Below are 12581 nucleotides of genomic sequence, written 5' to 3' on the forward strand. Positions count from 1 at the left end.
ATGATGGGAAAAGAGACAATAAGTGCAAAAGGAAGGGCTTGAAATTTGGGTTCCTCTGAAAACAAAGCTTGAAACAACAAGCTCTGGTGGGAACATGATCTACTGCGAATGGGATCTGAGGAGGAAAAGAGTGATATCAGCGATGTGAACAAGGGAAATCCAAGTTAAGGAAGACTTTTAGCTAGCTGACTACCCCATGGGCAACATGGTTCCATGATGACCAGAAATTACCAATTAATTTACTTTAATTTTCTTTCTTTTATATGGTCAATTACAACATGTATTCTGTGTCTTCTTCAAACAGAATTTGGAGTATTCATTTCATTCTCAATATTCTGTTCATTGTGGTAAGCATCTTTAACAACTGCTGGATAACAGAATTATTTGATCAGACTTATTTTTTACTTTAATGTTTAGTTGAGATTACTGAATATTAGGTCTAAAGTGAAGTTTGTTTTGATTGGTAGAATTAGAGTAGCGAGGAGTAGGGATGGAATTAGAGTTTATGGGGTACCACATTCAGTTCCTAATAAAATAAGTAAAGGACAGTGTCCCAAATAGACTATTGAAAAAGATATTCATCTCCATTTAACCTGTAAATTCAGCATTTTCTATATTTAATTAAAAATGAAAGAATGTTCCTATATTGTGTCTTTTAAAGACATTCCAGATTGGTTAAGGAAACAAACACTGCATATGAAATCATAACAACGTAACCATAAAAACCTGATTACTGCTTAAATTTCCAAGAATGTCAGTGCTAAGAATTATTTCCCTGGATCTCCTTAGTGTACATGATAGTCATATGAATACACCTGTGTGGATATATCACTGGTATCTAATTTAGAGAATAGATATATAGTGATTAGATCACATAACTGAGTGTGATCTCAACTTTTCTACACACTCCCATGCCCCACACACCCAAAGACTTGTACTAATCCTTATAGATCCATGACTTTTCCTCCTCCCTTCTCCCAGAGTCTTTTAAAATTTCTTTTCAAGTACTAATGTAATGTGCTTTAGAAAATATTGAGTTAAACCTAATTGTTGTCATTTAGCTTTTAGATAGAGAACCAAGAAAATCTTATTAAAAGCGTATTTTTGTATTCTTTGAAAATGGTAATAAGAACATTATCCTTGAGTCCTCAATAGACATTATATAAAGTATTTTGTGAGGAATTCCCTGTACAAATCAATACTCGAAGAAATAAATGACTTCTCTGAATGAGAATGAACTGGGTCATTTCAAAGTATCAATCAGTGAGTCAAAGATGAATCATAGCATCATATAGCTAAAAATGATCTTGATGTAATCTAGTGAACACCATTACATTTTTTTCTTATACCAGATTGTAGCACTTTTAATTTTTTAAATTATTATCCATTTATTTTTATCAGTGAAACACCATGAGGTACAGTTGTAGACTTACAAACTTTTGTGCTTGGGTTTCAGTTATACAAATATCAAGTACCAATCCCTCCACCAGTGCCCATTCTCCACCACCAAGGAACCCAGTGACCCTCCCACCCCCCAACTTCCCCACTCTGCCCCAACTCAGGGCATACCCTTTTGCTTTTCCTTTACTTTAGGGTGCTGTGGTTTGCAATGGAGGTCAATATCATTACATTTTCAAAGAAGAAAATAGACCCCTAGATGTTCAAGACCCTGCTAGTCTCCTGGACTTCTTCCCAGCATGTACCCTGCTGCACGCCCGCCCTTTGGAAATAAGCTGGGAAGGAAAACTGGATGTTCCTTTCCTCACACTGACCTGAAAGACTCTTGCTGATTCTCAGCCACATCAACTATTTCATTTGTTTCCTGATATCACCTCCTGTCTTTTATTTTTTATTTTATTTATTTATTTATTTATTTATTTTTTCTTTTTTATTAGTGAAACACCATGAGGTACAGTTGTAGATTTACAAATTTTTGTGCTTGGATCTCGGTCATACCACGATCAAATACCCATCCCTCCACGAGTGCCCATTTTCCACCACCAGGATAATATCCCTCCCCCCCATCCTCCCATCCCCCCATCCCCCCCTGCCACTGTGGCAGGGCATTCCCCCCTGTTCTCTCTCTCCTCCTGGGCGCAGTGATCAGCCAAAGAGGCATTGAGTGGCGAACATGTTCAGTCCAGTCTACTTTCAACCTGCATCTCCCCTCCTGGGAGGATCCTCCAAACACCCTCCACTTGGTGTTCCCCTTTCTATATGAATTGTCCTTTCCCCTAGAATACCCAGCTGGCCTCTAAGTTATGGAGTAATTCTCCTGGTGTTGCTCTCAGCTATTCTTGGGTATTAATCTCATATTTTATTATTTTATATCCCCCAGATGAATGCTATCTTTCTATGTCTATCCCTCTCTTTCTGACTCATTTCACTTAGCATGATACTTTCCATATTGTACCACTTGTCCAGGTTGGTTGGAGGACCCGAGCGGAGTCTTTTATTTTTTTAAAAAAATATTTGATTTGTTTCTGGAATAGAAAGAAAAAAACTAAATGGACTAATAAAACAAAAGCAAAATCAAACCTTTACACTCTGACATCAGAATAGTCCTTACAAGAGGGGAAGTAAAAGACTAAAATGGGTCGGGGAGTGTTGTTAGTTGGTTGTGGACAGTAGCTGGATATTTGACAGTGCATGGAGCATGAAGACAGAGTTGCTGAGATGAGGAAGTCTGTACTTGAAGCGAATACACTTTGTAAACTAGTCATCACAATTATATGTCCATATGAAATTTATCTACATATGCTTTGTGCCTCCCTTGCATTTGTGTTATGCATGCCTTTATCCAGGGCTCAGAAATGCATCTGAGGGCATTCGGAAAATTAGATGAGGCCCATGTAGGGGGAGAGAATTAGTAAATAATTGGAGGAGGAAGAAATATGAGTTGGAGCTTACGAGATGTGTAAGAGGAATATATAGATATGTATGTATGTGTAAATACACATATATATGCATAAAAATATATATGGGCGGGAGTGATAGCATAGTGGGTAAGTTTGCCTTGCACGCTCAACCTGGGTTTGATTCCTAGGCTCCTCTCAGAGAGCCCGGCAAGCTACTGAGAGTAACCCTCCCGCATGGCAAAGCCTGGCAAGCTACATGTGATGTATTCCCTGAGTTTTTGTTAATAGCTTCCGTTTTTTAGAAAGCATCATAATAAATTATATTATTTAAAAATAAATAAGTTGGGTTTGTAAGTGGATTCTGTATGTTTGGAACCTGGGATGTATTTTCCTATGTAAGCTACATTAAACATGATATTTATAACAGAAATCCCATCTGCAGTACTATTCACAATAGCCAGAAGAAACTATGGTATGCCTACACAATTGAATACTACACAGTTGGCAGGAAACTGACATCATGAAATTTGCTTATAAATGGATGTACAGGCAAGAATATCATGCCCAATGAAATCAGTCACAAGGAAAGGGGTATAGTGATAGGACTACCCCTTTTTTGGATATAATAAACCAGAATATGAGACTAATACCCAAGGATAGCAGAAATACAGGCCAGGAGACTTGGTCAATCTTTGGACGCTTGCCACGAGTGCTGAAGGCGGGCATTTGGAATAAAGAAGGGACAGTTATGACAATGATAGTTGGAAGTGATTACTCTGGGTGAGAACTGAGTGCTGAAAGTAGGTAAAGGAATAAACGTGAGAACCTCTCAATATCTGTATTACAATCCATAATGCCCAAAGGATGAGAGAGAGAGAGAGAGAAAGAGAGAGAAAGAGGTGCCTGCCACAGTGTAGAGATAGCAGGCTGTCAGGGGGGGAGGGGTTTGAGGTTGGGAGAGGGAGTGGTGGGAGAGAAACTGGGGACATTAGCAATGGAACTGTATACTAGTGGAGGTTGGGTGTTGAAATATCCTATGAATGAAACTGAATCATGAAAAGCTTTGTAATGTGTGTCTCCTGCAGATTCAATACAAAAACATGATATTTAGTTTCTACCACCAAGACTAACCTATGAGTTTGCTGAAATATATTTTTATCACCTTGGCTGGTCTCATTACATGGGTGCCTGTGTGGTAATTTTTTTTTATTTTATATAGACTGAAGATACAAAACTAATAGGGTTGGGACTTATGGTGGAAGGGGAGAAGAGCACAAAAACCCTGTTGACCACAGCTCAGCAGGGTCAGCTAGCTTTCGTGAAGACAGAACTCCTTCACTGATTTCCTCTTTTTAATGTGGAAAACTGAAAAGACTTTGCAGGCTGTCAGTGTGTTGTCCCCTCCAGTTCACACTATTTTCTTTTCGATCAGAATTGTTTAAAGATTATTTGAAAAATTTGGAGCTTAATGATTTGTTCTCATATATTTCCACTACATGGTGTCAGTGGGCATTGATCCAGGAAGGCCAGCATGAAAAAGTTGAGTTGTATGTCTTAACCACCAATGCCAACACTACTGTAAGTATGGAACCCAAAGTACAATAGTTAAACTTCAAAATGTGTTTGTCAAGGAAATAGGTGGGAATGCAGGGTGAAATAGGTCATTTGTTGGTGGAGGGTTGCAGACACTGGTAGTGTAATTAGAATTGGAATATTATATGACAAAACTCCATTATAAATGATTTTGAAAATCAAAATTGCCTAAATTTAAAAAAAGAGAAGTCAACTTATGTCTATATTTCAAGAAAGCTTGTCTTAGCAAATTTTGGCAGGGAGACCATACTTGGTAGAGAGAGGGAGAAAGAAAGGGACAGTTGACAGTTGGGAAGAGAAGCCTGGATATCATGGAAGAGATGAAAGCTGATCTTAGAAGATTTGGGGCCATCAGAGTTTAGAGAGTTAAATGGTGAGACCATTGCAGTTTAGATAGTTAAATAGAGAGATTGGTTTCAGTCATCAGCAGTGTATACATAGAGAGAGCTCACAGATATTCAGGCTATATTACCTAACAAGGGGAGCGTTTTTTTCCTGAAGCACTATGTAAGGATAATATTTTGCCAGGAAGAATGATAAAAAGTTGGTTCTCTTTCACAGATTAATACATTAGAGATGAAAACTTTTATACAAAGGAATCTATCATCTTGTCCTGTTGCTCTATTTTCTTGTCATCATTCCATTCTCCCCCACAACCCTACCTAATCAGGGCTCTCGACATTTCTCAGCAGTGTCACCACATAGCCCCAGAGCATGTGTTAACTGCTGGTAGCTCACAGCCCTCATGTTTGTCCCCCATCCAAGCCAGAGCCATACTTCTGAAACCAAGGATATTTGCTGAAAGCCCGTTCTTCCTTGAAGTGGCAGTCATGGTTTACCTCTTCTTAATCATTTTGTTTACAAATTTAGATGAATGTCACTATAATAGTGACAGGGATTTTCCAAACTAAGAAAAGCATAAACATTTCCCTTTCCCCGAAGAAATTTGGGCTAGTTATTTTCTATCCACTGCTAATAATATGTGATAATTAGGAAACAGAACTGAAGTAAAAACAGGTACATTTGTCAATTTGGTGCCATGACTAGTCAGTCTGAGTATAAGTATGTATTTCTAGAAAAAAAAGCAGAAGAAAAGGAGTTGGTTGCTAGCAAAGAATGCCAAATCTCTGCCAAGAACTCCTTTGAAAATAAGAATTGTGACTATGGACGGAACATAATTGCAACTCAATGCCTCTTTTGTAGACCACAACACCCAAAAGGAGAGAGAGAACAAAAGGGAATGCCTGCCACAGTAGCAGGGTGGGAATGGGGGGATCAGTGTGGGAGGAATACTGGAATCCATGGTGGTGGAAAATGGGGACTGGTGGAGGAATGGGCATTTGATCAATGTATAATCGAAACCCAAGAACAAAAATTTGTAAATGTAGAACTGTACCTCATGGTGTTTCACTAATAAAAATTTTAAAAAATAAAATAAAATAAAAATTGTTTTGTCTGCCAGACATCAGCAGATGGGAACCTGAGTGAAGGTAAAAGATTAAATTAAGATTAAATTGGTTGACTTCTATTTTTCCTTGAGTACATTAATTTGATTTTGGAGTCAATTTATATGACAGTTCATCAAGGCACAGAAATTTTAACACTTCTCTTGTTTAAAAGTATAGTGATACACCATGTCTGTATCTCACATTATTTTTATTTTTGATAGTTTGACACAAAAGATACATCAAAATCATAGATAAATGAAAATTATTCAAATAATTTTTGATTATTTAAAATTACTTTATAGAATTATATTATAGAATTTCATAAATTTTCGGATTATGCAGAGTCAAAGTACATGTATCATATTACACTCACTACTGAAAGGCCTACTCTGTCATTCACCGTTGTTCAGTTTTTCCACTTTGATTACACCTTTCCATTTGGAAACTAAATAGTCTCATAGTTCTAAAGTTTGTTTTTATTGCTTGGAAAGATCAGAATTATGCAATTTTCAACATTGGATGAAACTAGAGGATATCACGCATGTAAAGTTAGCCTTAAGGAAAGGAACAGATACAGAGAGATTTTTCTCATATGTGGATTTTAAAGACAAACAGCAAGGTAGCAACAAAGGTTCAAGAGCAATGTAAGGGGAGAACTGATCCACACAATTGAGTCAGGGGATTGGGAGTGAGGGATTCTGGGGTTTTGGGGGGATAGGGAGGGTTTATTATTTGAGAGAATGAGGAGTGTCATGTTGGAATTATGTGTATGAGAAACCATTATTAATTGAAATATACATCATAGAATATAAATAATGTTTTAGACGTTTATCTGTCTCATTTTATTCTATTAATTAGATTTCTCCATATGCCACATATGCATGAACTTGTTGGATACCTATCTTTCTCTGCCTGGTTTATGTCACTAAACATAATATCCTCATGTTATCCATTTTTATACAAATAATAAGAAGATTTCACTTCATACAACTGAGTAGTATTCCATTGCTTTACCACCGTTCATTTTCAAAATTTGTGGTTTAAAAGATACAAACATTGGTTTTAACAATGCTCTGGTGTTTTAAAATTTTTAGTTTAGGGAAGCAAAATAGATTTTACTGAAAAACACTTAGAAACTTGTGAAACAGGTGTAGGGTGGAATGGAATATATGTTCAAGGAGAACACTTGTTTAACAAAGCAAGCAAAGAGAGACATAGAGAAAGGAAGCACGGTATTTCTTCAAGGGAGAACACAAGCTTGAGGACCAAGCCCACTCTGGTAGTTTAGGAATAAGAACTTGGAGTGGTATGAACTTAACTTGTGCACTTTACGGGAGAACCTGAGTGAAACTATTAGAAGTACGTTCAGGAGCATGATAAACTGGAGTCTGCACTTGGAGGGAGGAGGGTAGAGATTTCTTTGGGGAGATCCGGACTATGGAGAACAGTAATATTATAACATTAATGATAGTATCGTACCGTGGGATTCCAATAAAATCTTTAACAGTGGCGTCAGATATGATATCATTCTTAGGTATTTGGATTTTCTGTGGAAACAACGGGAAAGCTGAGTTTATGCACTGGATGCCTCAGCCTGAAACAAGGTCAACAAGTCATGAATGAAAAATTTCAAGTTAGATGGATCAAGGATTCTGATCCCAGTGGAAGGCTAGCTTTCGGGTGGACAATTTCTACTGATGGCCTGATGTAGATTCTGATCCTCGGACATGTAACAGAAAGGAGGTAGTGACAGGTATCCTCAGAAGTGAAGCCTCTGAGACAGAATTCATTCATGCCAACATACGGGTTATCAATGTTTGCTCATGGCTGCTACCCTTATAACATGTCATCCAATGGTTTTATGGTTTCAATTTACTGTGTAAATGTAAAGATGAAGTTTCTAAATGGAAGGTAAAAATCTGAGGCCCTCAAGATGATGAATTATGGGGATGCGGGGGGGGGGAGCTGGAGCTATACAGCATGTAGGGCATTTACCTTGCACACGGCCTACCCAGGTTAGATTGCCAGCATCCTGTATGTTCCCCCCCAAGCACCGTGAGGTGTAATTCCTGAGTGCAGAACCAGGAGTAAACCCTGTGCATCACCACGTGTGACCCAAACACACACACAAAAAAAGATGATGACTTGCCTTTAGATATTTTGAAGTAAAGTAGAAACAGCCAGAAATCTCCCCAGAAAAGAGTTCTCCTGGGTCGAAAACATCATCACCTCTAGCGTGAGAAGATACAGAAAATAAGGTTTCCATTTTATGCCAAGTTAAAGCAAGCCAGACATGATCTTGGAAAGTTTGGCAAAGGAAAGCATGGCTATAGGAAGGATAAGGTGACAACTGAGGCTTAGAGGTAAAATATACAAGAGAAGCAAAGGTCAAGAAGTAGGCGGTACAGTGGCGACAAGGTATACTAAGAAGAGCATTTTTTAAAAAATAAAATGCAATGACACATCAAATAAGACCTTTTTAAATGTTTCAGAACAGGGATATAACTCAGTGATAGAGCATTTGCCTTCCATTGTATGATGATCTGGGATTGATACTTAGCATTGCAAACAGCATTATTTTTTAATTTTTAATTTCTTTCTTGCTTGCTTCCTGGCTTGCTTGCTTTTTTGGTTTTTTGGGTCGCACCTGGCTATGTATAGTGGTTATTTTTTATTTTTAAAAAGACTTATAATTTTACCTTTTTACCTGTGGTTTAAAAGGAAATCTAAAATATTTTAGAGTAAATATATTTGAGGAAGAATAAAATTCACAGGAACTACTTAGTGTTCTTAATGATACAGGAATCAGAATTTTGAGGTTAATTGTATGGGTATTGCATAAATAATTTTTCCCCATTACGTGGGCTCTCTTTTTATCATGGGCACCATTTTTTCTAAGTTGCAGAAACTTCTTAGTTTAATGTAGTCTCATTTGTTTATCTTCACTTCCTCTTCCTTGGTCAGTGGTGTTTCATTCTAGAAGTTTCCATTAGCTTGAATGTCATGAAGGGATCTTCCCACATTTTTCTCCATATATCTTAAGAATTCAGGTATGATATTGAGGTCTTTAATACATTTGATCTGACTTTGTGCCTGGCACTATAAAGAGATCTGAGTTCATTTTTTTTTGCATGTTGCTGTCCAGTTTTCCCAGCACCAGTTGCTGAAGAGAGTTCCTAGCTCAACTTCATATTTCTTGAGCCGTTATGAAAGATTCGGTAATAATAATCTGAGGGCCAGCGTCAGGATATTTGACTATATTCCATTGTTCTGAGGCCTGTCTTTATATGAATGTCATGATATTTTGATTACTACAACTTTGTAGTAGGGTTTGAAGTTGGGGAAGGTGTTCCCTTCTTCTTTTTACCAAAGATTGCTTTAGCTCTTCATGGGAGAGAAGGTTGTGTATGAGTTTCAAGAGTGTTTAATCAATTTCTTTGAAAAATATCATGGGTATCCTTATAGAATGTGCATTAAATCTTTATAGAGCTTTGGGGTGTATTGCCATTTTGACAGTACTGAATCTCTCAATCTGTGAGCATGGGATGTGATTCCATTTCCTCATATACTCTCTTTTTTCGTGAAGTAGTGTTTTGTAGTTTTTTTTTTGGTATAGTTCCTTAACCTTTTTAGTTGATTCTAATATACTAGATTTTCTGAGGTATTATTGTGAATGGGATTGTTTTTCTCTATCTCTTTTTTCTCTTTCATTATTAATATATGGGAAAGCCATGGAGTACCGGATATTACTTTTGTAATATGCTACTTTACTAAACAAATCTATTGTTCCCAGGTGCTTTTTTGTAGATTCTTTGGGATTTGCTAAGTATAGTATCATGTCGTCTCCAAATAGTAAAAGCTTGAGTTCTTCCTTTTTTATCTGGATGCCCTTGATATCTTTTTTTTTTTTTTACCGAAATCATATGGCAAGTACTTCAAGTACTATGTTGAATAGGAGTGGTGAGAGTGGGTAACTTGTTTTGTGCCTGATTGTATTCTGGGATTCTAGCTCATTGATTTCTGCTCCAAGCCTTTAGTTTTTCCCCATTGAGAATAACGCTTGCTTTGGGTTTGTGGTAATTTGCTTTGACTAGATTGAGGAAAGTACTTTCAACTCCCATTTTGTTGAGAGTTTTTCATCATGAAGAGGTGCTGGATGTCATCAAATGCTTTATCTACATATATTGATATGATCATATGACTATCTTTATTTTATTGAGATGGTGTATTCTGTTGATTGACTAGAGAATGTTAAGCCATCCTTGCATCCCCAAGATAAACCTACTTGGTCATAGTGTGTGATCTTTTGTTGAATTACTGGATTCTCTTTGCTGATATTTTCTTGAGAATCTGTGTATCTGTATTCATCAAGGAAATAGGTCTGTAATTTTCAATTTTTGTGGTGTCTCTGTCTGTTTTGAGTATTAGGGTGATCTTTGCCTCATAGAAACTATTTGGGAGTATTTCTGATTCTTCAATTTCCAGGAAAATCTTGAAAAATGTTGGCAGCATTTCCTCTTTAAAGGTTTGAAATATTTCACTATTGAATCCATCTGGGCCAGGGATTCTGTTTGGGGGGGATACTTTTGACCATCATTTCAATTTCCTTGGTAGTGATAGGTTCAAGTATTCCAAATCTTCTTGGTTCAACGTTGGGAGGCAATTGGAATCCAAATATTTATTAATTTATTCAAGATTCTCTCATTTCCTGCTGCAAAGTTTCTCAATATAATCTCTGATGATCCTATGGATTTCTGTAGTTTCTATTAGGATATGCCCATTTGCATTTCTGATTTGATTTATTAGAATTCTTTCTCTTTGTTAATTTGAGAGGCTTCTCGTGGTTTATTGATCTTATTTATTTTCTCAAAGAACCAGCTTTTGCTCTTATTGGTCTTTTGGATTGTATTTTGGGATTCTAGCTCATTGACGTCTGGTACAAGTTTTATTATTTCCTTCCTCCAGCCTAGTTTGGACTACTTTTGTTGGTCATTTTCCAAAATCTTGAGCTCTAATTAATTCATGTAGATCCTCTCTTTCTTCCTGATGAATTCTGGCAGAGCTATACTCTTTCCTATTAACACTGCTTTTGCTGTGTCCCACAAGTTCTGGTAGCTCGTGTACTCATTCTCATTTGTTTCTGGAAACATTTTATTTCCTCTTTGATTTCTTCTCTAAGCCAACAGTTGTTCATTACTTCCCTTAAAGAAAATATTTCCTTGCTGAGCTTTAGTCTGTTTGATCTATTGAGAAGTGACAAAGTAGTGTTGAAATCTCCAACTAGTATTGTGTTGCTATCAATGTTTTTCTTTAAGTCAATTAGAAGTTGTTTTTAAGTATTTTGCTGGTCTGTCATGAGGAGAATCTACATTGAGGAGGGTGAGTTTTTTCTGATGTACAGATCCCATGATCATGAAGAAATGACCTTCACTGTCTCTTATAACCTATAGCCTGAAGTCCATGTGGTCTGATACTAGTATGGCCACTCCAGCTTTGTGGAGGTGTTCTTTTCTTTCTTGAAGAATTGTTTTCCAGCCTTTGAATTTGAGCCCATGGTTGCTTTGATTGTTCAGAAGTGTTTCTTCAGGCAGCAGAATGTTGGGTTCAGTTTTATAATTCATCTTCCCATTCTGTGCCTCTGAATTGGCACATTTAGTCCATTGACATTGAGAGAGATTGTTGTGATGGGGATTTGTGCTATCTTTATGTAGAATTTTTGTACTTGTGCGGATTGTCTTAGCTTAAAGTAGCCCTGTTAATTCTTCTTGCAACAACAATATGGAACACTTTACAAGTTTGCATGTCATCTTTGTGCAAGGACAATGCTAATCTATGTATCATTTCAATTTTAGTATATATGTCATCAAATATAGTATGAGTTAATTTTTCCATATTTTTCTCTACTTATTAATTTGAGGGTTGTCCTTACTCACTCCTATGGCAGACAGTGATTCATAAGCAAGGTATGTATTTCAAAGCAGCTTGAATAGATAGATTTAGAACTTTAATGTCCCAGAAAGAAAAATATGGTTTTTACCATATTATCTTTTTCCATACCCAAGGCATCAGTTTTACAAAATAATTCTTTTGGAAGATAGTATATGAGTCTTGTTTAATGCCCTTCCCTGAAACCTTCATTAAGACCATTAAACTAGAGCCTTTTGCTGTTCTCACCTCAGTCCCTTGTACATCTCCAGGAAAAGGTGGATGGTGTTGTCTGCAATTTGACCACCTTGAATGTAAGTCGGATTTTTCTCCTGAATGAAGAGGTGAGGAGCATATTGATGATTTCATTCCACCTTATTACAAGTTCAACTTGAAAGGAAGGTGAGACTCATGAGGCTCCTGTAAAGGACAGAAAAAAGGGTCTCAGTGAAGTTTAATGGCCAACACATAGTAGCAACACAGATGACTCAAAGTAGCCTGTGTGCATCTTTGTGTATAGTGAGTTTCATATCTACTGATAGTGATTCTCAGTCATGACACACAGGCAAAACAGACCTGTAATTAAAAATCTAGTTCTCTGAGCAGAGTGGGGTCTCTGAGGTGATTGAACAAGTGTATAGTAATTTATTACTAAGCACATAAGTAGTTTGAATGATGTGTACTTTTCGATCTAAAATTAATTCCAAATATGTCTAAAATTACAGTGTCCTGACCCCGCACCTGGCTTTCCTCACCT

The 12581-nt window shown here is 37.0% G+C and overlaps 1 pseudogene; it reads right to left on the bottom strand.

The window, feature by feature from the left end:
- Positions 1–11671: 11671 nt before the first annotated feature.
- On the bottom strand, positions 11672–11770 carry LOC130016108 (uncharacterized; annotated as a pseudogene).
- Between the last annotated feature and the right edge of the window lie 811 nt (positions 11771–12581).

Source organism: Sorex fumeus, unplaced genomic scaffold (assembly GCF_029834395.1).
Source record: "Sorex fumeus unplaced genomic scaffold, SorFum_2.1 ptg000146l, whole genome shotgun sequence".
Lineage (NCBI taxonomy): Eukaryota > Metazoa > Chordata > Mammalia > Eulipotyphla > Soricidae > Sorex > Sorex fumeus.